Genomic DNA, 10561 nt, shown 5'->3' on the forward strand with positions numbered 1-10561 from the left:
GGATTCATTAGAGAAATCGCTTTGAGCTGCTTTCTGGCCGAATTGCTAGCATTCTGAGAACCAGGTAGAGGAAGAGGATAAGGGGGCAGGGATAAGTTTTGTTTTCAATATGCCAACACTCACTAATCTTAGTTTTCTGTCCTGTATTGCCGCCCCTCAGCTCTCCTAGAGCTCTCTGTTTTAGCTTTTTCAAAAAATAAACTTCTAGGCTTTTGCTGGGAGTAGAGCGGAGATCTGAGGCTCTAATTGCTTCATGGTTTCTGTTCTACCTTCAGTCCACTTCCTGAGCTGCCTAGTACATCCAGCTCTCAAGACTTGTGTGTAATCAAATGCTTCTCAGCTTCTCTGCCATCTTGGGACTCATCACTCTGGGATCTGGCACATGTTACCTTTCATTAATCTTCTCAACTTTCAAATGTTGAGGCTGTCATGCCTTTCCTCATTCTTTGTCCTTATTATTTGATGTCCTGGGGGCAAAAATTCTTTACCATGTTTTCATGGGGTTTCAGAAAAGTATAAAAACAAATGAGTATTCTTCAGTCACTCAGTCACCTTTACTCCACAGTTAGTTTATGTCATATGTGTGTTGTTTTAGTTTGTTCAGGCTGCTATAACAAAAATATCATAGACTGAATGGCTTAACAGCCAACATTTATTTCTCACAGTTCTGGAGGCCAGGAAATTCAATAACAAGGTGCTGGCAGGTTTGGTGTTTGGTGAGGACACTAATCCTGTTCATGAGGGCTCATGATCTAATCACCTTTCAAAGGCTGTACCTCCTAATACCATCATGTTTGGGGTTAGGATTTTAAAATATGAATTTTTGGGAGACACAAAAATTCAGTCCATACCATGGGTTTACATTTATAATCTTTCCAATCTAATCACTTACTACACTGCCTTTTTTAAAAAAAATATTATTCATTTTACAGAGAGGAAGGGAGAGGGATAGAGAGTTAGAAATATTGACCAGCTGCCTTCTGCATGCCCCCTACTGGGGATCCAGCCCGCAACCAAGGTACATACCCTTGACCAGAATCAAACCCGAGACCCTTCAGTCCTCATGCCGACGCTCTATCTACTGAGCCAAACTGGTTAGGGTTACTATACTACTTTTTAAGTTGATCTTTAAAAGAATTATTAACAGTGACTGTTATAATTTAGAATTCATACCTCTAGCAATAATTTCAAATCTATATAAAATATTTTTGCCTGTTTTTTTTAGCTGACTTCTACAAGCATTTGAACTCGCACTTATTGAGGCTGAATCTGGATAATTGAATAGGCCTTTCATAACAGGAGAGACGAAGTACAGGTTCAAATATAAGGTGAGCCTTTTTAGCTCTAAGAAAAAATTGGAGAACAATTATACCTTTTATTTAGATATATGCAATTAGCTTTTCTTTCTTTTTTTCTTTATTATTACATATGTGTCCTTATCCCCCCATTGCCCCCCCCCACACACACCAAACCCATTCATGCCCTCACCTTCCTAGTGTCTGCGTCCATTGATTATGTTTATATGCATGCATACAAATCCTTTGGTTGATCTCTCCCCCTTGCCCGCACTGCAATTAGCTTTTCAAAATAATTGAATAGACCTCCTATAATATGAGAGACTTTATAAAGACTCAAATATAGGGCAATTATTTTTATTTCTATGGCATAACTTTTGGAGAAAATATCATTTATATTCAAGTTCAGATGGTATTTAGGCAAATCTGTACAAAATATAAAGCATGGGTGTAACTTAAATACATAATCAGTGCTATTGTGTTTTCCCTCCTTTTCTCAAACTATGAAGGTTGGATTTTCCTGGGGGTGCAAATTCAAATTACTATGAATTACAGAAAATGAGATGCTATTTATTGTTCCTCCATGTTTAGATGGAATTGGGCATAAGTCCAATATGTATTTAAAGGAATCTATGACAAGGGAGATCAACACAGTCATGGGCAGAGTATGCCATTTAATGCATTTATAAAGTCATACATTTTAAACTTGTATTACTGTTTGGACTTTTTATGGAGTTGGATGGTTTATTTCTGCTCCTCATTTCCTAACAGTAGGTAGCTGACTTTTCTTGCAAAATAAAGATGGCTCCTCAGGTGAGCCTAGACAGATTTTGGATGCTAAAATGAGTCTCTTCTCAGGGGATTGGTTTTCTGTTTTTATTAAATCAACAGTTTGATTTGTGTGTAAATCTTAGCGGCTGGGAAATCCCGTTTGTGTCTATTTTTCTGTTCAAGTTCTGGTTGAAGTTATTGCTCCACCCACGTTGTTCTTCCTTTTCCCTGAACTCCTACCCCATGTGGAATTTGCACTGCGTGATTTAGAATCTAATTCTATAGTGTTTTGCTGCTGCTTGCTTCAGACAGTTTCTAATTCCCCTCCACCTCCACTGCCCTCCTCATCTAACTAAATTGTGATGGTTCAGAAGACAAAGTCATGTTTGGTATGTCTTTTTTTAATCCTCACCGAGGACATTTTTTCCATTGATTTTTTTAGAGAGAGTGGAGGGGGGATGTGGGGAGAGAGAGAGAGAAACATTGATGTGAGAAAGACACATCAGTTGGTTGCCTCCACATGCACTCCTACCCAGGGGCCGGGAATGGAGCCAGCAACCGAGGTACGTGCCCTTGACCGGGAATCAAACCCAAGATCCTTTGGTCCATGGGGACTGATGCTCTAACCACTGAGCAAACCAACCAGCGCTGGTCTTTGTAAACTGCACAGGGCCACTCTTGTAGAGGCACTCAGGTTAGGCTTTCTCATTGAGAGAGATTTGGGACATATGCTACCATTTATCTTCTGTCCCAAGTGCCATGTAGACACTTTACATATTTCTCATCCTTACATAGATACTGCAAACGTACTGATATTTTTATCTCATTTCTCAGTCGACTCTGACACTCAGAGAAGGCAAGTAACTTACAGATAGCTGTTAAGCATCTGAACCCAACTTACACCCGGATTTAAACCCATGCTCTTCCTGCTACCCCAATTCAACTCGCCTCGTTCCCAGAACTCACATAGAGTCCAAATAAACACATTAGAGCATTATTACTTAGCTTTCATCTAGGTTTGTCATTGGTCTATTAACCTAGATGGAATTCAAGTTCTATCCTGCTGACTTCCAATGTTAGCGCTGCACTTTTGAGAATGAGGCGACCAACTATCTGAGCAGAAGTACTTGTCTCTTTAGGGCCATGGGAGCCTGGCGAGAGCCCTGGAGTGTCAAGATATCATCAATGAACAGCCTGGCTCTGAAACCCAGTACTTCCCCCTCGTCTAATGCTGGCAGGGCTATTGTAGTGACGTAGGGCCTGGAACTTGTCTCTTCCTTTTCTTCTCTGCATTTCATCACTCCCACATTTTTTAAAGCAAAACTTCCTCTATGATATAATAATGGATAAGCACTCAGAGTTTCCAAGTGACAAGTGAGTGCGAGGACTATTTTCTTTGCCTTGGGAAGCTATAAATTCCCAGGTCTACTCAGATTCCAGTGACTTTCAGAGACACAGAGCCGCCGCTCTCCTTAAGAAAGGCCACCAATGGGAGTGATTTCTGGTGACGCAATGCTGATATTTTAGTACCATCCTGGAGAGGGGAAGAGGGGGGTTTCTCCGGAGCCAGATGAACTCATAATTAGTTCTCACCCAGGCTGCTTAAGCAATTATGGTGAAACCAAATCACATTACTTTTTTTTCCTCCTGCTCTTGATAAAAGCCTCAACCCTGCTCCTTCTGCCCCATAGGGCCCTAGGCTGGCCATTATTTCTCATACCACAGATGCTATTGCTCACTTCTGTTTCCAGGCTACAACTGTCACTGTGTAAAATAAGAAGTGTGGGGGAAATAATGTACACCTCTCGGTCTCACTACTTCAGAGGCACCTAGCAACCCTGTCTCCAGGCAGGCAGCACGCGTCTCCCCGGTAGTTTATTGCCCACTCACAGCAGAGGCGGTGTGCTCTCTGCAAATAGTCTACATCTTTGCCGGTGCCAGCTTGGCGGTGGGGTGCCGGTGTCATTTGGTGTCCTCAGGGATGTTTGGTTCTTGTGCTGGGAAGACTTGGGCAAAGCAACGACGATTTCCCCAAAGCTGTTTGTGGAATCAGAAATTAGGTTAAGCGGTTCCGTACTCGAGGTGGCGTAACCTAAAATCAAAAGCAATGGTTCTCAACCGTCGCTTTGTCCAGTCTTTGACACATTTCTGACCTGAACCTTCCAGAATGTTCATGACATTCTCTTCTAAAGGGCGTTTCCCAGGTATGTCTATGTGACGAGCGGCCCTTCTGGCCATTTTGTCCATCTGCACCCCTGCCCATCCACCCGCCTGTCAGCCAGTCCCACAGTTTTCAGCATATCCGCCCTGTGCCTCCGAAATACCAATTGGGCTGCAGGGAGCCCTGGGCTGGCTCACCAACCAGCCACATGGACATTTCATTTTAGGCTCATGTACCACGGGGCATTAATATGTGCATGTGGAGACTTGTCATTTGCTTTCTGTACGTTAGTGAATTGTTAAACATTTTTTGTTTCTTTACTCCTTAGATTTTTATCACATTTTGACCCTCCCCCGGAGTAAAAGCCTTGGAGAATGAAAGCCACATCTCTTTGTGGAGGAAAACCAAGCTTTTCCTGGGATGAGTGATCAAAAAATGGAAGGACTCCAATTCCTAGCTATGTAAAGCTTGAGTTGGGAAACTGAGTGCGGCTGAGTAGAGGGGTAACCCCAAGGTATCAGGAAGGAACTAGGTTTTAACCTCCAAGAGTCATTCCCTCATTCACTCATCAAACAATTATTGAATTCCTAATGAAATATCTTACCGACAAGCTCATAGTCTGGGGATATTTTAGTAAAAACAAGAATTCGGGACAATGTCAGATGTGTTGTAATACAAGTACTTACAAAGTGCTTTGGGAGCTCGAATGGGGATGGCGAGGCTCTCCAGGGAGATGGGAAGTGATATTTATATTATTTAATTTTTAATAAGAGCCACGCTTAACAACTGGCTCACAACATTCCTAAAAATCTAGCACTTGGCTCTCATGAGCTGGTGTGTACTGGCTGCAGCACATCATGGGATGAAAGTGAAACTGCGAAGTGTAGCTATGTCCTGTAGCCATGCTAAGGAATTGGACTCTCTCCATGAAGCAGGATAATTTGAAATATTACCTAGTGGTTTTGTGTCTCTTGTCTTATATATATTTTTAAACTTCTACCACTACAGAAGGCACCTAACTTTTCCTTTTCCTTATCTCAGCTTCTTTTGCTTTGCTGACTAGAAACCAAGTATTTCTAAAGAGGCAGGCTTGGCATTATCTACTTTCCTAGGACAACCTGGATACAGTCAAAGTGAAGATGAGAGGTAAGCATTGTAAACTAAGACCAGAGAGCCCATTCTTGAATATCCTGTTATAAGATTCTTCTAAATTTCAGAAGATCGTTGGTGGATGGAAGGAGCCCAATAAAATGACTGAAATTGGGTTTTTCATTGACTAAATAGAAGAGGACTCAGCATAATTTAACTATACTAGAGAAGTTAAGAGAAGTGCTGTCTCCTGCACTCTGTTGTTGCAGAACAAAACTGATAGCCACTACAACTGTGGGTCATATACAATTTTTAAACCAGGAATATAAGCTGGTTGTATCTAAATTTTAGAAGGCTAACTATCAACAATGTAGAGGAGGAACTGGAAGGGAGAGACCCAGGTGAAAAAGAATCAAGTTAGGTGTGATCATCTGCCATGATGAGGAGAGTAATCAGGATAGTCTCTGGGAATAAAGAGGAGAGGTCAGGCTCCATAATATTTCAGAGGCCAAATCACAAAGGATATGAATACAAGTTTGAAGATTTAAATATGAGCTAGTATGTCTTAGAGGCATATGCAACCCCATATCCATGTTGGTTACTTCATGCCAGGCACAGTGCTCATACTTAGCAGGTGCTTAATAAATACATGCTGAATGAACAAAAGAGCTAGTAAATGTATGTAAGTTCCACACACAAGCAAATATATGCATTTTCACTTCATTGAAAACTAGTATTCCCACGAGAGTGACAAGAAAAGACACAGGCTGGGAGAAAAATCTTTGCAAAAGACACATCTACTAAAATATTCTTATTCAAAATATACTCTTAAAACTGAACAATAAGAAAATAAACATCATGACTGAAAAAAAATTGCAAAAGACCTTGTAGACACCTCACCAAAGAAGATATACAAATAGCAAATAAGCATAACAAAAGATGCACTACTTTATATGTTATTAGGAAAATGTAAAGTTAAACAACAAGGAAATACCACTCCATATCTATGGGAATGGCCAAAATCCATAAAACTGACAACACCAAATGCTGACGAGGATGTGGAGCAACAAGAACTCTCATTCATTACTGGTCAGAATGCAAAAGTGTACAGACACTTTGGAAGACAGTTTGGCAGTCTCTTATAAAACTGAATAATAATCTTACTATATGATCCAGCAATCAAATTCCTTAGAATTTATTTACCTGAAGGAGCTGAAAACTCTGTCCACACAAAATTCTGCACATGAATGTTTGTAGCAGCTTTAGTCAAAATGTCAAAACTTGGAAGCAACCAAAATGTCCTTCAGTAGATGAATGGAAAAACAAAGCATGGTTCCTCCAGACAATGGAATATTTTTCAGCACTAAAATGAAATGAGCTATCAAGCCATGAAAAGACATGGAGGGACCTTAAATGCATATTACTAAGTGGGAAAAAAAAGTCAGTCTGAGAAGGCTAAACACTGTGATTCGAACTACATGACATTCTGGAAAAGGGAAAACTATAGAAACAACAAAATTAGTGGTTGCTAGGGTGGGGGGTCGGGGGAGGTCATCCCCTGTCCCATTTCATATGTTGAAGGATAAATAGGTGATTTTGGGCCATTGAATCTAATCTATTCTGTATGATACTGAAATGGTGGATGTGTCATTATACATTTATCAAAACCCATAGACTATATGACCCCAAGGCTGAACCCTAACGTCACTGTGGACTTTGGATGATAATGATGTGTCAATGAAAGTTCACCAACTGCAACAAATGTACCACTCTGGTGGGGGATGTTGATAGTGGGGGAGGTTGCATGTATATGTGAGGACAGAGGGTAATGGGAAATCTTAGGACCTTCCGCTCAATTTTGCTATGAACCTAAAACTGCTCTAAAAAATAAAGTCTATTTAAAGGAGGGGGGCGGGACACGAATCTGGGAGCCAGCATGAGGATTTATGACTCAGTACCTGAGTGGTGGTTATGGAAACCAGAGCATTTCCGCATTGCCTGAACATGGTATTCTAACCAGTACACTGCACTTGTATAAAGGTCAATAAGCCTATTAATGAAGAAAATGCTAGTGTGGCAGGAGGAAATTCAAGTACACAGGATTATTATGAGGTATATGTCAAAGAACAGAGGATGAGATTTGAACCAAACCCAGTTTGCCATTCCATGAATGTCAGATCACTTGAGACTTCATCAGAACGCTCCAGCACTTAGAGGGGATGACAACTCTGTTTCCAACGTACCATCTTTCTATCAGGCAGTTGTAGCAAAAGCACATTTCAGACCATAATGTTCTAAGCAGACAAATATTTGTTAGCAACCAGGCACAAAACAATCATCCTGCCTGTGTATACTTGGAATATTTTCAGACTCAAAACTTGACACAAAATGCCGAACTGGTTTGGCTCAGTGGATAGAGCGTCAGCCTGTGGACTGAAAGGTCCCAGGTTCGATTCCGGTCGAGGGCATGTACCTTGGTTGTGGGCACATCCCCAGTAGGAGATGTGCAGGAGGCAGCTGATCGATGTTTCTAACTCTCTATCTCTCTCCCTTCCTCTCTGTAAAAAATCAATAAAATATATTTAAAAAAACAAACAAAAACTTGACACAATGACCAGCCCTTCATGAAAGGCTCTCTCCAAGATGAAGACAGGCGTGTGCTGACAGAAGGAGCATCAGGCCTTTTAGTCAGACCAGATGACAGGATTGTCCACTGATGGGGAGAGGTATAGGTCTTAGGAGCTGTCCCCATGGTATGAATTACTGGTCTGGAACATGATAAATAATAAATTTCTGGTGTTGATTTTGACAAGAATACTTTTGAATGCCACCTGGCCAGTTCTTAGGGTGTTAACTCTATTAAGCCACTCATATGCTTATTGATTCCTAGGGTATAGATTAGAGTTAAATTGTAGGTACAGAGATCATAGTGTTTACATACTGTGGTATTGTAAAATATATTACGACAAACGATAAAACCAAAAGAAACATCCAGAAAAAGATTTTAAGAAAGCTCCAACATCAGAATGAAACTGTACCTCTGCTTTGTGTTGTACTAGTAACTGTGAAATCTAATTGTATGTTTCCAGTTATTGTCTGGAGAGAGTGAGAGTATATAGGGCTTTATAACATTTACACAAGAACAATTGAAAGCAATTACTTCCTTGGTTGATGTAGCATCATGGATCCTTTCTGAGATTCCCCATGAACAAAACCTTGATATAAGGCTTTATTTGATGGATTTATTTATTTATTTTTGTAACAAGAAGAGCCATGAGTACTATGGATGAGCAGAAAAATATCCGAGAGACAGGTTGTCATAGAAACTGTGCCAGGAGAGCAGCTACGCACAGGATAGAATGCACCATCCAAAGAACTGAGGAAGGAAATCATCTTGAAGCTACTCTTTTCATTAGTTTGGGGGAGCAAAGCTCTCATGAATCTCCTCATGGAAATTGTCATCACTGATAGTAGGAGTAGGTGGGATACAGGGAGGCTGTGGGGCTGGCGATAGTCCTATAGTCTCCTCATAGGACTTTAAAAAAATATTTTATTGATTTTTTTTACAGAGAGGAAGGGAGAGGGATAGAGAGTTAGAAACATCGATCAGCTGCCTCCTGTACACTCCCTACTGGGTATGTGCCCGCAACCAAGGTACACACCCTTGACCAGAATCGAACCTGGGACCCTTTAGTCTGCAGGCCAACGCTCTATCCACTGAGCCAAACTGGTTAGGGCTCATAGGACTTTTTTTTAGGAGATTAAAACAGATAAAATATATAGAACACCTACTATATGTAGTCCCTGAAAAATATTAATAACAATAATCTTTATGATCTCATATCCTCCTCACTACAACCCTCTAAGGAAGACATAGTCATTCAAATTTTTCAGATGAGAAATTAAGGTGCAGAGAAATTGAATTGTTTAAGGTCACATGGTAAGTGATCTCTGACTCTATAGAGTCAGGGCCCTTGCCCTTAACTTCTCTGCTGGACTGAACAAGTAGGCAATCGATAACTGATAATAATTACAAAAGTGATTCTTTGGTGGTGAAATGATAGTAGGAGTTTCAATTGCTATGAAATACATATGGCATGATGCTATAACATTTGTTGCTGTTGTTTTTACTTTAAGTTTATTTTTCCTAATCCAAACAGAAGTGTCATCCTACAGGATGACAAACAAGTACTTTGTTCCCTTCTCCCCACCCAGGTTATCCAATCAATCTATGTTCTCCTAGAGGAATCGCGCTCTCTCTCTCTCTCCCTGTTTCCTGAAGGAGAAGCTTATGGCTGGAGCTTCCTTACCATGCCTTCCCTTAAGTTTCAGGATCTTACTTTATGGTCTGAATTCTGTCCCCTCCTCCAAATTCCTATGTTAAAGTCTATTAAAGAGAAATTATTCTCTACACTTGTTAAACAACAGTAAGGCAGACTTTATTCAGGGGGACTATCACAGTAGGTATAAGAACCACTATGATGGGATTTTGTATTAGGGGAGAGAGATTGCCTCAACCCCAAATACAAGGAAATATGGGAATTTGTAGCCAAGAAGTAGGAGTGGGGAGTCAGTGGATGGAAAACTAGTAAGAGGAAACATCATGGGTAAGGGAGGATTCTGCCTAAACGGAGCTAACAGGACTCTTGCTAAAGGCAGGCCAGGTTGATCATTTCACCTGAATGATGACGGGTGATTCTGGTTAAACTGACCTACCAGGATTCTTGCTAGAAATGGGCTTTACTGGAAAGAGCATGAGAGCCCAAGGTCAGGCCTAGTCCAAAGAGAGCTCAGAAGAACTGGACCAATGGTTGGTCAAGGAAAGAATCATTGTCAAGTCTAACCTCCCAATGCCTAAAAATGTGATTGTATTGGAGATAGGGCCTTTAAAGAGGTGATTAAGGTAAAATGAGGTCATATGGTTGGATTCTAATTCATTATGACTGGTGTCCTTCCTTATAGGAAAGGAGGTTAAGACACAGAGGGATGACCATGTGCAGACATCAGAGGAAGACAGCCATCTACAAGCCAAGGAGAGAGGCCTTTAGAAGACACCACCCCTGACACCACCTCAATCTTAAACTCCTAGTCTGGAGAACTGTGAGGAAATAAATGCCTGTTGTTTAAGCCCTCTAGTCAGTGGTGCTTTGTTATGGCAGCTCTAGCAAACAAATGTACCTTACAGTGGTCTGAGCACCAAAAGTTTACTCAAACCCCCGTCACCATTTCCTCCTGGCATCTCCAC

Source organism: Myotis davidii, unplaced genomic scaffold (genome assembly GCF_000327345.1).
Source record: "Myotis davidii unplaced genomic scaffold, ASM32734v1 scaffold647, whole genome shotgun sequence".
NCBI lineage: Eukaryota > Metazoa > Chordata > Mammalia > Chiroptera > Vespertilionidae > Myotis > Myotis davidii.